Raw genomic sequence first — 18,098 nt, forward strand, 5'->3', positions numbered from 1 at the left:
CTTAACTCCAGTATTAAATCTGTCATAATGACTCAGGAAGAAAAAAGAAATTCTTTTGACTTTTAGATGGTTGAGTATTTTAATGTTCAGGAAATAAAGTCCAGTCTGCGCTTTATCTTTGCCTGCCAAATGGTCATAAAAACTTCACATTTTAAGCTATACAACATATTCACTTCTTCTATCATGTTCATGATATTAATTATATTATTCTCTTATCTTTAAAAATGTTTTTATTATATAATTCTTTTTTCTTTCTATGTTTAGGATAAAAAATTTTCCCCTTAACCCCCCAAACTGTAACTTAGCTTTTACATAGCTGTATATGCTATATTTCATATAAAGCCAAAGATATGACTCTGTTCTCTCAATGAAAGCTGAATTCTCTTGCATAGTGTAATGAGCATGAGACTGAGGAAGGCAAGGCTGAAAAATATAAGGAGAATATGTGAGCATGATAAAATACTTGAAGCACTTGGTAGACTATGTCAGAGCTAGTTCTGAAGGTTGAATTCCTATCCTCTAGGTAAAACTGGCATTTAAAATAGCTAACAACACACTACATATAACTGAATAAATATCTTATTTTCAGGCATTTTTAACATATAATGGAAATTTTAGACAGTTCTGATTTTGAAAATAATTTGTTTCATTACTGTATGAATAGAGATGACCTTACTGAGAAAGTATTTGTTTCCAGACAGGAAACTATTGTGTTTGATTGTGAATTAAAATTCTTCTACTAGTTTTTAAGTAATATTGGTCTCTTTTAAAACCAATAACCACTATCCACCTTCAGTTAGTACTGTGTAGAAACATTTTTTTCTTCTTATGTTTTGACTATGCAATTAGATATTTAAGGAAATTTCTCTCCAGCCATTCATTTAAGAATGAAGCCCTGATCAATATTGAAGTTAGAAAATTTTGCCTTTCATTCTGAAACGTTGTAATAGGTAAATTCAAAGTGGAGTCTAATAATTTGCCAATAGTGAAACCAAGTAAGCACAATTATAGTCCCTGAAAATAACTTACAGGATATTTTTTTCATTTTAAAACTATTTTCTTATTTTAGAATTTTCCCTCTCTATTTTTCCTTTTTTCTTGGTTGAAAGGCTTCACACGTCAAGGCAAGTTTGTTTTAGTGTTATAAATGACCTTGAGAATATAGGATGGTCTATGAATGGAGTAGTAGAAAATATGAAAACAGAGAACAATTACCATGAGGATTTTTTCTTTGTTTGATTTTGTTGGTTTGGATTTTTTTTTTAAGTAAAACTTAAAAGGGTGCTCTACACTTTAGGACCTATCATGGTCCTCAGGAGATCTTCAGTCCAACCTCCATGGTGGAGGAATACTCAGAATATTTTCATTGAATATTTATCAAAATTCTACTTAAAAATTACCCATGGCAATATTCTATAACTTGACTCAATAATCTGTTCTACTTCTTAATTATGCTTATCATTATAGTAAATAAAGAGTGGAATTCAGACTTTCCTGTTGAATAAAGAGAAAGAACATTTGTTCGTGGTAACAATCTACTTGTATTTGGGAACTGAGGTCTTATTGGATACGATGGGTATTGGATAAATAGAAAAAATAATTTATTTCATTCAGACTAATGAGCTGCCTGAGTCTATAACAAAAATAGAGTGCAATATTTATTATATAAATATACTGTTTATATAATAAAATACAGTGCAGCTCCATTAACCTGAAATTTGTTTAGGAAGCTGAAAAGTGAGGGATCCCCTGCTGAAAAACATCATGAAGGTAAAAAGGATGATGTTTTATACAATTTTTCCAGCAGCAAATTAATGTGAGCTCAGTTTTACAGATCTGTTAGAACTGAGAGGAAATGAAAATAACAAGAAACCCTGCCCGTATTGGAAATCTCTTTTCTACCACTTCATCTACATAGTAATGTCCAGGAACATTTTATTAAAAATCAGTTTTTGAAAAAATCCAATCCTCTCTAACCATTGGAAATTCTGTGTGCAACTTGCAGTTGTCTGTGTTTAAATATGATGATTCAAATCAATTAACTCTTCAAACACTCAGCAGTTCTGTATATTTTTTTTTTACTTCTGCAAAAACAAATAAAGCTGTAGGCATAGCATTCTGCATCATCTCCCTCACTTGGTTTTCTCTGCCCAGCGAGGCAAAGCGACATGAGCAGTTTGCCCTAGTGGCAAAGGGATGGATTTTTCCAGCTTGTTAGAGGCTGTCCTCCCAGCAGGATTGCTCACACTGCACTGCCAGCCCCACATTCTCAGCACTCACAGCAGTTATAGATGGTGTTTAAAAAATCATACATTTAAAAATAATATCTGTGTTTTCTTGGTTTTGAGTTGAGATCATTCATTTGCTCTGCCTGTACAAGACCTTTTGATTAACACTCAGTGCTCTGCTACTTAGAGCAGTTTTGGAAATGAGCACTCAGATGTCGCCTGAGATCTCCCGACAGGGATCCCGGTGCTGTGAGAAACCCAGCTCACACTGTGACAGGAGTGCACATGCACAGGAGTCTTGGGGATGGTAACACTTTGTGCAGTGTGTTTTCCAGGGTTTTCCAATCTGGTTTGTGGGTAGAATATTCTGGTCTAACACTTCTCTGCCTGTTCCCTTATAGACAGCCTACTATTTCCTTCCATCCTAATTACAACCCCACACATCACTCCCTAGTTAGGAACAAATTAAAGTTTTACATCTCTCCCTTTTAACTTCAGAGTTCATTTAGCTCTCCGCCTGGAGTGACTAAGATATCTAAGTCTCCCACAGGTTCCACATTTTGAATGGAAAATAAATTTTCAATATCAAACCTCAATGCAGCCTTGAATACCTTCTCCACCACTGGGGCTTTTTTGGCTTCACCACTCTGCTCACCACCACTGAACCCCCTCTGTTCCCAGGGTATCTTAGAGAAAAGAGTGGCTGTAGCATCCACACCTATTAATGAAAGGATGCACTATGGATAATTTATGTGAATGCATGACACAGCCTTTCCAGAGGAAAACTTTTCCCTGTCCTCGTAAGTGATGGAGCTCTGTTGTGTTGGTCAGAAATGTGGACATTATAGAGCTAGGAGGAAAAGGTTCATTATGGTTCTTCTTTGAGAATTTTTCCCACTGTCCATTTAAGCATCTTGAATATTTTTTTTTTTCATAATCTGGCATTGGCAGAATTTAGAGAGCATCTGGCAATACTTTACATCTCTTGAGAGGAAAATTCTTGCTTGAGGCTTGGGATTTTTTGCTTGAGATTTAGAAAAATATTGTCTATTTGTCAGAGATGAAATGCAATTTTGAAGAGAAAGGTTATGTACATTATCCTATGGCTATGAACTTGAGAGTTCTGCTGAATCTCCTGAAATAAGGAGTTTGGCCAGAGGGGAATTTTATGTGGATCCATCTGTCCAGAAATCAAGCAAAGCTCACAGAACAGAGCCCAAGCCATTAGCCTCCATTCATTGTCTTCCTTGGAAGGAAAAATCTCAGGAACTAGATCTTAATTTATGGGAGTAAGTAAGATATCTTTTTCTTCCTCCCTACAATTACTGGGCATGCCTTTAACCTTGCAACTCTTTTGTTATCTACCTGAAAACTCTTTTTGAACATACTTGAGAAAGGGGGAGCCCCTCTCTGTCTCCTTCTGGCAGTGTAACAACCCTAGATCCCAACCCTAATCCCAGTATAATTTGGGGAACTCCTGAAAATCTTAAAAAATTGACTTGCAGCACCTCCACTCCACAGGTGCCTCCCCACCTGACACACTGGGCCAGGCTGATTCCTGCAAGCACAGCCCATGGTGGCTGCTCAGGCAGAGAGTAGGGATTGACCAGCACTGCTGGGTGAGGACTTTGCACACACCTCAAGGTGTTGAAATCCCTTAGTAAAACATCTCAGCCATATCTTGGTGTAGATATATGACCTTGTGCATGCTCATTTGTACTTTACCAGAAATCTGTTTCCTGCAGTACAACATACATTATCCACTGCACTACAGGGCAGATAAATGAGTTGCTAGTTCTCCAGCTTTCTAGTGATTGAAAAAGAAGTGTAGAAAGTAATTTCCTTCTAATACAGAAAAAAGAGGTGCAGAAAAATATTTGGAGATTCTTTCTCTGCTGACCTCTATCTTAATTTCTCTCAGTGTTTCTGGGGAAACTGCACCTTTTATGGAGTTTATTGGGAGAATCCACAGATGACGTTAGAGGTAACGTATTTATTACCTCCAGAACTTTTTAATTTCTGCTTTTTAAAAGTTTCTCTTTTGTTTGTTATACAAGGGAAATGAAGTAAACTTGTGTTACACCTGAATTTCATACATAGACTAAGGATTAAGGAAAGGAAGAGTTAAACCATTCACACTCTTTTTATACCACTTCACTGAATCATCTAATTTATTCCTAGTTCATATATGCCTGGTAAAACAATCCTTCTGAAATACCTCACTTTCTTTTGTAAATAGAGAAGCTCTCTTCAGGGGCAGCTAAACTTAGGCAAGAGATTTTCCTCATTACAGAAGTATAACTTCTCTTCATGGACTACCAGGGTAAGGACTATTTTAAGGAAATATCTGACCCTGATAGGTGCAGTGGGAATCTCTTCTCCTGTATTTCTCTGTGGAACTTTCAAAAAGAATTCTCACTGGGAATGGATCTTCCATATTAAACTGTGGGTAAACAGAACAAAAGAGAAAGCAAATAATTTCCCAGATGAGAGGAAAAATCATACCTGAGGAAATTATGGGTGAAAACCATTAAAAAAGAAGAAGTTCTTATATGGCATTATGAAAAGTTTCTTATGAATCATAAAAATTCCATATATATTTCATGGTGTAATAAATGTAGCGGGTTAATTCGTGTTTCTTGGGGATAGTAACATAATAAAATCATGGTTTGGTAAAATATAAAATAAATTGTAACTTAAATTCCAGCCAGCCATGGAATTAGAATTCCTAGGCAGCTCAACCCAGTAACTATTATTCAGGGGGACACAATAAGGTGCCGGGAACTGGAGATGAAGAGATTGTCATCTGAAAGAAGGACACATTAAGATAAGAAATCAGTCCTTCCTCCCATGGACAGCAGAGCCATCAGAGCACCATCATTGCCAGGATCCCTGGAGAAGAACGCCCCTCCATTCACAAACCTCAGTTTCCATTCACCCACAGGAAGCCCGAAATTGGCACCTCGCACTACCAGAGGAAAATCTTTTCAGCCGACCAGAGACGATGACGAATTCGAATAACCAGTCCCGGGAACAAAGAGACTGTGGGGAAATCTTGTGCTGGGGCAAAATAAATAGAGTGTATAAACCCTGAGCCCCGAACAAGGCAAATCTGTGAATTTTTGGGGGCTGCAGTGTGCCAGATACTGCGTCCCAGTTCACCCTTGACGATTCCCTGGGTCATCGTCAACATAACTCCCCTGGGGGTTTTTACCAAAATTCTGTAATTTGATCTTTTAATAAACTAAATTATATTTTAATTGGACTATTGGATTGGTATTTATAACAATGGATACATTCAATACCTATAAAATGTAAATAACTTTGACCTTAGGTATTTTGAAACTGAAGAATCATTTTTGCCTATTACACAAAGAATACCTTTTCAAAAGAGGCCTTGACACAGGCAAAGTGGTAAAGAGTAACAATCCTAACTTCAAATCAAACACCACCATTCTTCACCAACTTCAATTACACCACCATTCCCTTCTGTTTATCATGATTAATCTCCTCTTTCCAGGAACACAGAAACCACCCAATCTGGTGCTAACAAGGAAAGCTGCTGGTATTTTAAATGTCAGTAGGATTTCAACTACTCCTTAAAATTATTGCAGGGAAATCTGAAATCTGGACTTCTGATGGTGTTTTTACAAAAGCCATTTGCTGAGGTTAAAGGAGTCTCAACAGGATGAGGGAGCACAGAGCTGTAACACCAATTCTGAGCATCCAGTTCTGCAGCTGGCTCCTGCTGGCACGTTGCTTTTGTTACCTGGTTTTGTGACAGTGTTAGATTGTGAGCAGAGGTGATGGGAGCACAGTCTGAGGAGGCTAGTTACTGCTGCTCCTTTTTTTTTTTTTTTTTTTTTTTTTTTTCTGGAAGAGCTTTACATGGCTCTATGTGACCACACTGATTACATCTCTTTAAGTGGTTTGGTTTTAGGTACTGGCTGTTGTCAGCTGCAATTGAATAAACATCTCTGTGAGATGTTCTTTGGTGTATTCATGCCTGCTTATCTAATTTGTTTATTCATACACAGCTGAGTTGATATTGCTTTTGCTCTTATGATAGGAAACCTTCCACCGTTATCCTTATGGTTAATTTTAACTTGTTATGCAATCCTTTTCCTCAGGTGTCTTCTTAGTCCTTGGAGGGAGAGATAGAAATTGAAATTTGGTTTCAAATGTGACTAAATTCAAAGAAACAAAATCAGTCAAGACAAAAAAAGCTTATGTTGCTCTCAAACAAAACTCTATTTGGAAAACTATCTTAGGTGACACCTGTGAACACATATTGTAAAATTGATATACCTCATTCTTAAATGACATCAGTATTTGTCTGATTTCCTTAGTACTTCAACATGAAATTTTGAGTATTTATTTAATTTTCCAAGACACATTTCTAGTAACTTTAATAATAGCTGGTGATTTGTTGGTATCATATTTTTGTGGCAATTTTTTTTTTACTTAATCCCTTTCTGAAAGCAGATGCACAGAGTTGGAAAATATAAGCACCAAATATTTTGCTTCTAGGTACATGGAGAATTAACAGAATTCAGCAGTCATGGTTTTCCTATATATCTACCCCTATGACCCTCAGTCTACCTGAGGATTTCATGTTTAATCAGTTCTGGAAAGTCTCTATACACATTTCAGAAAAAAAAAAAACCCAAACAACTATTTAATTGTCAACTCATATTGTTCAATTCAGACATTTTTAGAGAAAATTATTTCCTAAATGAAATGCAGGTGCATCAATCCAGAGCCATTTTCTGAAGAATAACATTTCGCTGAGGAAGCTGGTATGCAACTAAAGCTCCAGAAATTAGTACAAAATGGTCTGCTTGCAATTTAAATTCCCTTTATTAATTATGGTTGTTATTTATTATAAATTTAGTAAATGTAAGTATAATAATAGATAAATTCCTCACAATTATTCCCCATTCCCAATGAGATTCCTTCACATCATGTCTATGAGTATCTTTGTTAAACAGAACAGTGAATGACTTCTATTTTTTTTCTTATTATCTTCTTTTATTTGTAACTATCTGCTTTTCTGTGTATGATACTTTTCTGAAGAAACTTGAGAGGGAGGAAAAAATAACAGAAAGGGAGGGATGGCAGATAATAAACTGGCAACTTAGTGATGAGGGCAGTTGCTTGGAGACTGTATGTAAATCTCATTTCTTTGAGGAGGGATTGAGTATAAATCTCCCTTTACTTCTCAGTTGTCTACTGCATCATCCCAATGTTACATGTGAAGAATAGGTATTGTTGAAAAAAAAGAATTAATCTGCAATAGCATTCTTGGAAATCCTCATGCATTGTGAACAGTTTATTCCATGTATCATGAAGACTGCTGTCTTCAGAATGCTTCAGTTTTTTATCTTTGGATTTATTCATCCTAGACATGACTAGAACTGAAACAATGCTGAGGAGCATTTCAAGTTCAACTGAGCTGTACCTGGTGAATTTAGGTTCTCTCTAAATTATTCAAGAACAGAGCAAGAATTTTCTGGATCATGACTGTGAACAGAGGTAACCAAACTTTGTCTTACACTCTTTTTTTGACACCTGAACTTCTTTTTGTCCCCCCACATCCAACCATTATCTTAATGATACATGTAGCACCAAATCCCTAAATTTAGACAATATTAAGGTGGAAGCTGAAGTTGATTTTGTGGTCCAGAGAGGTTTCTGAAAAGCACATCAGGCTGCCCAAATTTGACTGTAGTTAGGTGTCCAATTTGGGTGCCCTGTCTTAGGTTCAAAAATGTAACCAAAAATGTGTATTCTATTTTCATCTGTTGAAATCAGTTGGGAGATATTGTTCCTTACCTCTTGTAACTCTAGGGGTGGAAAGAGGGCAGATGCCTTCTGTTAATGTGACACCTGATAACACCAGATAAGGCAGTGCCTTCTTATCTCTTCCTCCACCCATCCTCCTCCGAGGGACATCCCCTGTGAATGGGCCATTGAAGGCCTCTCACATGACTGATAACATCACCTCATCCCATTGGGAGATGCTCCACCCAGTGGGAGGAGCCAAAGCCTTTCCACCAGGATAAAAGCAGCAATCCCAAACACCAAGGGAGCCTGTTCCCACTGGATTCTCAGAGGATGACTGGGTCCTTTCTTGAGGATCATCTCTACTTCAATGGAGCCACAACTGTCACTCTGGCAGCTCTTACTTTGGGCTGCTTCCAACACCCTGACCAACAGGGTGTCAGGTTTGCATTCTGACTCTGTCAGTGGTCCTTTGTACTATTGCATTTATCTTACTTTATTTTTGCCTTTCTTGTTTGTTCTCTCTCTACTAAATTGTATTTCTGACTTGGAGTCTCACTGGTTTTGCTTTCAAACCAGTACATGCCCTAATTCCTCTGTGGAAGCACACACTTCTCTGTGCTGACTGTAGAGGGAACCTGGGCACCAAAGGTAGGTGCTGGCAGAGGTGATGTCCGTGTTCTCCATTGTTTGCAAGCTTTTCATTCAGGAATTACCATTAAATCCTATCGTGTGTGTTCATCTCCTGGGCTATTCTAAAGTATGCAGCATTAGATCATCCCTGTACCTTTTTCTCTCCATTTACTTTGGAAGTATAATTTGCATTGCACAAAACATTGCCCACACATGGGCTCATAATTTGCAACATTTAACATGAAACATTCATCTTTGAAATTAATTATTAGGTTTATATTTTAATGTTAGAAATTTGTATGCTTTCTCTGTCTGCAAGGTTGTTTGGAAGGTTTAGCCTTTTCTATAAGTAGTTGTAGTAGAAAATATATATTTTTTTCTTAATTTATATTTCCAATAGATATATACAGAATAAAACTGTGCAAAAATAAAAAATAAAAGAAAAGAAATAAAAGTGTCATAATATTTAAAAAGATTAGGCTGACATTTTTTATTTAGTGTTACAGCTACAAAACCTTTCCTTTATATGTATGTGTCATTAAAAAGACTATGGTGAAGAAGCAGAGAAACAGTAATATTTCCCTTTACTATTGGTTTGGGATTTATTGGCTGCATGTAAATGTGGATTTGCCAGGATTTTTTCCATCCATTTTTTTTTCAATTTACACATATTTCTTCTTATCTTGAACTTTATGTACACAACACTTCATGGAAATGGCTAATTCTGAGGCTTTTTCCCCCAGATTTTGTTAGATTTGTGTCTTCCGGACAGCTCTTCCCAGCTTGTTTTCTTTGGCTTCAGTTGTATTTTCCAGGTCAAAGTTAGCTTGCTTTGCTCATCCCTTGAGCCAGCCAGAGTCTGTGAAACATCAGTAGTGTTCCACGGAGCTAGAGCTCACAAACCCCACCTCCCAGCAGGATTTATTGGCTCTGAGCAGTTTTGCTCCCCGCTACTGCAGCCACAGCTTTTCACAAGTCAGCAGGAGGGAACCAGGAAAAGAATAAGCCTGTGAATCTTAATTTTTCTGAAGCTCGTGCAGCAACACATGAGCTGATGTAGTGTCTTTGCCCTGTGATCAGCTGTGTGAAGAGAGAGGAAAAAGCCACCCAGATACAGTCCTGAGCCACTGGCTCTAGGTGGCCCTGCTTGAATGGGGAGGTTGGCCTTCAAAAGGCCCTTCCAAGCTTAACCATTCTGTGAATTTCATGCCAGTGCATTTATGGCTTTCATAGCATGAAAATCCATTTTCTTCATAGGTCAAGGGTAATAGTAACAAAAAAGGTGGCTTAATTATTTTCTAAGGAAATTAATTACACCTAATGCCTATATCTTGACTTTGGTTGAGCTACAGCAGTTTGTAGCTGGGGCAAAAGGAAATTTATATTTAGCATCAGGAAAAACAGCCTCAAATAACAGGGAAAAATAAGTTTTCATAATAATTCAAATAATTAAGATCATGCACTTGTTTGTCTTCGCTGCTATTAGTTCTTTCATAATTGCTACAGAGCCATCTGAGAAACCTCCAGGATCCCAGTTATCGCTGGATAACTGATGGAACATGAAAGGATTTGAATGAAAACTGTCATATCCACTTAATTGGACATGGCTAATGGACAATGTAACGCAACAGAAAAACATTTGAACACTTTGTTAGCTATTTATCTAAAAGAGACACTTTACACAAAACTTCCTGTAGAGATGAGAATTTGGCCTTGCTCTCGTACAGTCTTGCCAATCTTCTTGTTTCAAAGCACAGTTCTAAATGTGACATCTTTGATGGGTAGAGCAAAAAGCTCTCAGCAGCCAAGAACAAGCAAGGACGTTTTGAATTTTAGGCAGCCACACAGAAAGGTGGAACCTTTCACATTCAGAATGGGTAAGAAAGACTTGTGCTACTTTTCTGCAGATTCTAGAGGGCAGCTGATGGACAAGGAGCTAAGAAATGAGAAAATTATCCAGGGGAGTGGAAGGGTTGAATGAGCAGTGACCTACAGTGGGTTATAGAGGTATAACCCACTTCCTGCCACATGCTTGCAGAACACTTTGGGTGAGATTCCACTGCAGATTCAGATAGCTAAATGAAGGGATTGAGATCACAGAATCACAGAATCAAAGAATATGTCAAGTTGGAAGGGATTCACAAGGATCACTGAGCCCAGCTCCCGGCCCTGCAGAGAACCATCCCCATTCTTCTTCTTCTCATTCACCTGCAGTGACAGACGAGTTAGTTTTTACTGTATCTCTGGACTGCAGCTGTGTGCTCATAGATACCTACATTCAGCTCCAAACCTGGAACTGCACTCTTGCCCTTTGTCTGTGGGATGCAGGTGCCCCAGTGCTGGGAGAGAACAGCTGTATTCTGGTGCTAAGGACTGTCCTTGTGCATCAGGCACCTGCTGGTCATTTCTGCAAGAGCTACATGGGTAACCTGGCGTGGGGAGCACAGTGCTGTCTGCAAGGGTCTGTGGCAGCCTCCTGGGAAGAGCTGACTGCCACAGCTTCTCTGCTTCTCTCAATCTCATCTTTCCAAAACAGAGCAGGAGTTGAGGAAGTACCAAAGCATATGCACCAGTAATGACCAAGCCCATGCAGAAGTGACTTTGGGATTAAATTTTGTGAACAAGCATATAAATCAATTATGCACTTTTTATCCAATTCTTTAGAAACTTCACTACCTCACTCTGAACTGATGCAGTAAAATAGTTTTATTCATTTTTTTTTCCTAAAGCAGAGTGAAAGCCACTTATTACAGCAAGGAAGAGATTTAATACAACTTTGGTTGATTTCTTCATCTTCTTCCTTTGGGCTGTTATGTGTGGCTGTGGCAAGGAAGGGAGGATCCATGAGTCTTGCTGCTCCCTGTTTGAGGCCAGGACTGGAGCAAGGCACTTGTCCCATTGATGTGTTTGTTCTTTGGCAGGTTTCTTTATGCTAGCAACTTGAACCTCACTCAGAGCCACGAATTGGGGCAGATCTTAAGCAGGTTGCTATTAAAAGGATGGAGGATTATTTTTTGGCAGGTTTTTTTTTTGGAATGATCACTGTGTTACAGTCCATCAGTTCTCAAAATCTGCTCACAGACAGCAAAATAAAAAGTAGACTTGTGAGACATAATTCTCCTTCCATTGTTACTGAATCCAAAGATAAAAGCTTTATTTGCTCTGTTGGAAAAAATTTGGGACAACTAAAATATTAACTCCTCATGCTATGATCATAGAATAAAGTCACATTATAGGTCTAAAGTCTGAAGATGAGTTTATGTGATAGTGACAGGAGTAGTTTTCTGTATGTTATAAAATATTTAAATGTGCAGACAGCATGTGTTTCAATATGTGCTTAATTGGGTAGAAAAATGCCAAATAGCAACAATCATAACTTGTTGCAGTTTCACTCACTGGATGATGTCCAAACTGATGTACAGCTCTGTATGAGCAGAGGTTGGAAATCTTCCACAGTGTCAAAGACATCATATCTACCAGCCTTTGGGGCAATTCCTGCAAGGAGACCTGAATAGTGAACTCATTCCGTCTTTAGGGAAACTGAGGCTAATCTGTGTGAGAGGTGTTTAAGAAAATGCTTCATTTTTTTCTGTGCCCCAGTTTCTCATTAAGGCTTTTGCAGGGAGGGAATCTGCTTTTCCTCTCCTCAGAGATTAAATATTTGGCACTGTTGACCTTTTCAGGAGTTAATTCCAGGTGAAATAACTTTGTGCCACAACCAGCCCTGGTGCTTCACCACCCCTGCCTGCACAGGGCCTGAGCTAAACTGCACAAAGTTTAGGTGATTCAGAGATCACCTAATTCAATGTTCATCTCATTTTTAATTATAAAATAAAAATGTTGGTGTTCTTTTTCTCTTCTGGAAAAGATTATCTGGAAAAGACCAGTAATTTGGCAGAAAATTTTCAAGTATCTTTGCACAAACTCTTATGACAGCAGGTCTGAATTATTTCCAGTTCTATCTTTGTAGTCACTTCTGAGCAACCAGATTTATTAAACTGCTGTATTTTTAGGTGCATAATAGCAGGTTACTAGTGATTCAACATCTCAGTGAATTATGTAAGTAAGGATAACACAAATTAATCCCTAAACTCCATCTCATTGCCCACCTGTTTCTGGTATTTCACATAGTGTGAGAAATAATCCATAAATTTGTACATAATGATACCAAAGAACAAGGTCTCAGAAGTCCTTGTTTGACCTGGCTACATCTCTAACTAATCCTGCCTTGTCTCAGGTGCTGACTTTATGCTGTCCTGATGATATGAATGAGGTGAGGACTCATAACTATTCCATTCTTATATTTTTAAAACAGTATACATTAGGTAGTGCAGGTTGCACACAGAATGACGTAACAGCATTGCTGGCTATCAGTGGAAAAAAATTTACAGTCTAATGAAAAACTAAAAATCCAATCAATACAACAGCATTTATTTATTCTTGCTTTTCTTGTCTTTTATGTAAAAAGTATGGTTTAACATATTAAGGAATTTAAATATCAAAGGAAGAACACAATGTAAGGGAGAGAAATGAAGATGTAAAGAAGAGGGAAGGATGGTTTTTTGAGAAGAGAGCTAACAAATCAATGAACCTGGATAAGGAAGGTAGCTCCAAATGTCAGGTGCTGCACTGACCTGTTTGAATGATGAATTGCAGCACAGGGAACATTCTGACACAGGGCATGTAACAATATGCCAGTGCAAGAAAGGTTACAGAAATGTCACCTGCCAACAACTCACACTACACACCTTTATTATTGGAGTCACCCAGTATCGTGACCTTTCTGTATGCAAAGTTAGCCACTGTGATGAGAACACACACCTAACATATGTGTTCTGGTTAATATTCACCTCTGAAGACATTGTTTTAACACCACAAATACAGTGATGAAATTACACAAATGATCATGAAGTGTCTGAGCAAATCTAGGGAGTATGATATGGCAGTAAAAATCATGATTTTGTTCAAAATCTTATAAAATTAGATTTTGTTCAAAATTGAATAAAATTATCATTTTAGGCATTTGGCTCCACTGTCAGCATTTATTTATTTTTTTAGATAATGCTTTGATAATCTTAGCATTGCATGGCATTTCCAGATGGGAGCATTTCACCTAGGTGAAGCTGGATCTTGCTCAGGTGTGGCACAGCCTGAGGAAAGGGGACAGGTAACCCTCTACCCTACCCAGGTTACCTTAGGGCAGGTTTCATGTGGGGTACACACAGCCCCAGGAGCTCGTTTGCACTGGTATCATCTGGTCACCAGCACAATCACAGAGTTATTTTGAGAAATGGTTTAGGTTTTGCCAGGAAAAGTCTCAGAAGTCTCACTGGAATGTTTGTGCCAACTTTTCCAGTTAATTTTTCCATGTAGGTGAAGCAGAAAGTCAATAATAACCAGTTTGTAGAGAAAACCCAAACCCCTGACAGTTAAACATATTGACAATTTTTATTTATCTGTGTAATGACACAGGTCCTGCTGGGGATTGCTGTGAACAGACAAGTCTCTCTGGTTGAAAGTGAAGGGTGTGAGAGTTTTCTGCTTACTTTACCCTCCTCTCCATTTGTCATCTTTTCAAATCTTTTAGTAGATGTAGTCTGGGCAAAAGAACAGTGAAGCTGTTTGCATCTTCCTCCCAGTAATCCCTCAGGCAGCAGGAGTATGAGCAGCTGTGTGGGGAGATGCCAGGGAACATCCCCTCAGATGAGGGTTCATGGAGTGAGCTGATGGGCAGCTATGCTCTGTGAGAAGCAGAGGCTCAACCCAAGAAAGTATTTCTTTACAAGTGATGGTCTTACAACAGCCAAGTACTTTATTTTTCTACTTTATACTGAATACCCACCTAGGGAAAGGGAGTAAATACAGTCTATCCTGCTCCACTCATGGATGAAAAGTGTCATGTAGCCAAGTTGAAGCAAATTGCCTTCACAGCTCAGTAGCTTTTTCTGCCTTGTTTGCAGTTTCTCCCATGCTTCTGCAGGTGATGATGAAAAATTCAGCCTCATGACACCAGATGTGGGAGGCATCCACAACTATTACATGGGAAGATGCTCAAAATTTGATTAGAAGGACAAAGATTTCCTGGCCAGTGTATGACATGCAGACAAGCTGTCTGTAAAGGCCAGCAGCTTTCCTCTCTGCCCACCGCAGTTTTTAAACTGCCACCAATTCATTCTCTCAGACAGCTGTTTATGATATTCTTTAGACCCCTGTCTGAGGTAGAGCTCCTGAAAAGTAATAAAGTGGAGAGTGTTGCTGTCTTTAGGGACTGTGGTGTTATTACTTACAGAGCTGCCTAAGCTGGCAGGTCCAAGGAGAGCTTTGCACTGCAGGTACCTCTGCAGAGCACTTTAGGTACAGCCATGAGCATAAATCACACAGCCTCAAGAATACTCCTGGGAAGCATAACTCAGAAAATAGGTGACATTATATGTAAGAGTAGTTTCTGTGAGTTCCTTCTTGCTTTAAAGGGGTAATACCATACTTGTGTAGCAGAAAAATCACTAAACAACAATTCCAATCAAAGGTACTGAATTGCACTTGTCCAGCCTGTCCTTGCTTTCTGCCTTAGGGGTCTGTTCCTGGCAAGATGTAACAGGGATAGAACAAAGATCCAGGTAATACAATTGGAACTGTAAGCAGCATGGTTGCTTCCTTGTGCAGGCAAAGCAGCACAGGGATTAGCAGATTTCATTCTGTCATGCCAAAGCTTTCTCAGGAGAGGAAAGTAGCCACTCATCTGATGAAACATCTACAAAATACTTTACCTTATTTTTTTTTTTTTTTCTCTCCGAATCTCAGAAAATCAAACTTACTTTGAGATGGAAATTGTACTTTTGAATAAAAAACAATGCCCCAAAATATTTTTGTCTTTCCATTTTCATTTAGCTAGAACAAAAGCAGATCTTTGTCCATACTTGCTGTTCATTTCTATACTTTCCATCTCCACCTACCCCTGATTAATCTTTACTTCTTAATTTAAAACAGAAACCTTTTTTTTCAGAATGTGATTGCAAGAAAGTTATCTGTTGGGTTAAAACCATTGCTTCTTAAGATTCATTGACAACCAAGTTCAGGAAGCTTTTAATCATCGTCAGCTAACCCTGTATGCCTTATTTGCAGTGTGTTTGTCACTTCTTGGTCAGAACAAACAGTTATCAGATGCAGGCTTGTGAAAAAGAATAAACTTAAAAAGTGTGTGAAGATATTATTTTTTCAGAAGCCTTGTCTCCTAATCTGATCTGTGGATTAGCAGGGTTTTGGAGGTATGCAATGGAAATCTGCTAGTGAGGATAAAAAGAAAGAAGGCCAGATACTGTAAGCTTTTAAAGCATCAACCTTCCCCCAAATTCAGTACAAACTGGTGCATTAAGCCTTTGTATGTCTATATCAGGGACTGCTCTATAGGTTCCTATTCAGTGTTTGCAAATAAATATGTGTTTCTGTAGGTACAGAACTTGTGTCCCACAGGGCCAGGGCTGGTTTGGAGCTGAAGATGAGCAAGTTTGTTTGATGAAGGTAATAGCTTGGTTCTTAAGACCTGGGTTATAATATGAGAGAATTTGAACTTCCTGTGACTCTTTCATGTTTCCATGTACCCTTTTCAAGCATTGACTAACTTCAAACCAGTCTTCAAGACAAAAACAACAAAACAAAATATAATCTTTGGTCAGACATGTGGTTTGATAATCCAGCCATCACTGGATTCTCATAAAGACTGGAAAACCCTATAGGTACGGACAGCAACTCATCAAATTTGATACCACTACAAACTTAACATGAAGAGGAAAAAGTCAAATTATATTCTATTTAATTTTATCAGAATAAAAAAATACAAATAATGTCTAAAGGATTGCTCTATAAGACAATAGATAGTAGCATATGCTGCTATGACAGTGCATAATTCAAGAGAATATGTGAACTTTGTAAAATACCCTGTATTGACATTATATATTGCTTCTAATAAGTGTGAAGAGGAGCATTTTGTATAAAGATCCAGTAGTAACCAAGAGAGGAGCCTCTGAAGTAGCTGCACACTCTTTGGGCTACTACTGGGTATTAAAATTACAGCCTGGATGCAACTCTGATCCTGGAAGAAAAGCTGGAAGAAAACAGGTACTGAATGCCCAGGGCTGCAAGCAGATGGAGGTTTGCTAGGAACTCATTCCCCTTTAGAGATGATACTGCAAACTTTGACAATCTTTGGAAGAAAAGGACAGCATGAGACAGCTACAGCCTGCAAATTGACAGGAAACATACAGAACAGACATTTATATATTGAATGAATTTCCCCAAGGATTGCTGAGAAGAGAGCAGGGGTCTGTCTCCTAGTCTTTGTACTTCACTATTTTTTGGGTAGATATGTGGCTTATCCAATCTACAATATTGAAATGGCAGTGTTGATGGCATACTTCCAAATATCTACACTCAAACTAATTTTAAAGGGTTTAAATCCTAACCATCCTGCCAAGTTATTGGTAGTCATGGTACAGAAAAATTCTAAGCCTACTGAAAATCAGTGCCCATCTTGCATTTGACCATTCACAGATTTACCTGGACAATATTGAATTTCCAGGTAACATTTGGACCAGTCTGGGTGAAGGCTGAAGGCTGGGATTTATCCACTGATGCAGCAAAGTGTGTGGAGAGGAAGAAAACTCATCTTGGATGCACGCTGGTGTTTGGGTACATGATCACCTGCTGGGTTTCCACAGCACCACATCTGTTTCTTGCTGTCCACCATAGAAGAGCAGAGTACAATCTGCCAATCCTCAGAGAGAGCTGCTGCTTGCCAGGACCTGCACCAGGCCACCTTCCTCTGCCTAAGGCTCCTGACATTCCTCTAGCTGCCTCCTGTCTGACTCCTTTCCTCTGGGATAAGGCTGGAGGCCTGGATGTCTATCTAGAAAATGCTGCTAATGCTGTGAACTCATCTGGATGTTACTGACCAGGACTATGGTATGCCCAAGGGCTACTGCCAGAGACAGTTAAGGGAACCTAAGTTCCTTCCTCTAAGCAAGAATTTGCCCCCAAATTGCATGACTCATTAACTCAAATTGAAGCTTTTTTAATGGAGAAAGGGAGACCAGAAGGGGTTGTGGGGAACATGCTGATTTTTCTGATCAGAAAGCAAAGAATGGCGCAGGAAGAACCTTGTGAAAGGAAAGAAGTTTTTTAAGAGTGTATTCCTTTATTGTCATAGAGCTCCATGTTTGGTACTGGGGGAAACCACCACTCTCTCAGATTTGTTTCTTGCAGTTACCACATAAGTGAAAAAAGATGATGACAGACATGTGAGGTGAGAAGAGCACAGTTCCTATAATTAGTATTTGTGAAAACATCACTCTTGTGTCCTTGATAAAGGGAGTCTTCTGTCCCAGCCATATATTAGCATTTAAAACCTCACAAAGCTAACAACTCATTTCTTTGCCACTACAGTTTGAGACCAAACAA

Source organism: Prinia subflava, chromosome 2, assembly GCF_021018805.1.
Source record: "Prinia subflava isolate CZ2003 ecotype Zambia chromosome 2, Cam_Psub_1.2, whole genome shotgun sequence".
NCBI classification, from domain to species: domain Eukaryota; kingdom Metazoa; phylum Chordata; class Aves; order Passeriformes; family Cisticolidae; genus Prinia; species Prinia subflava.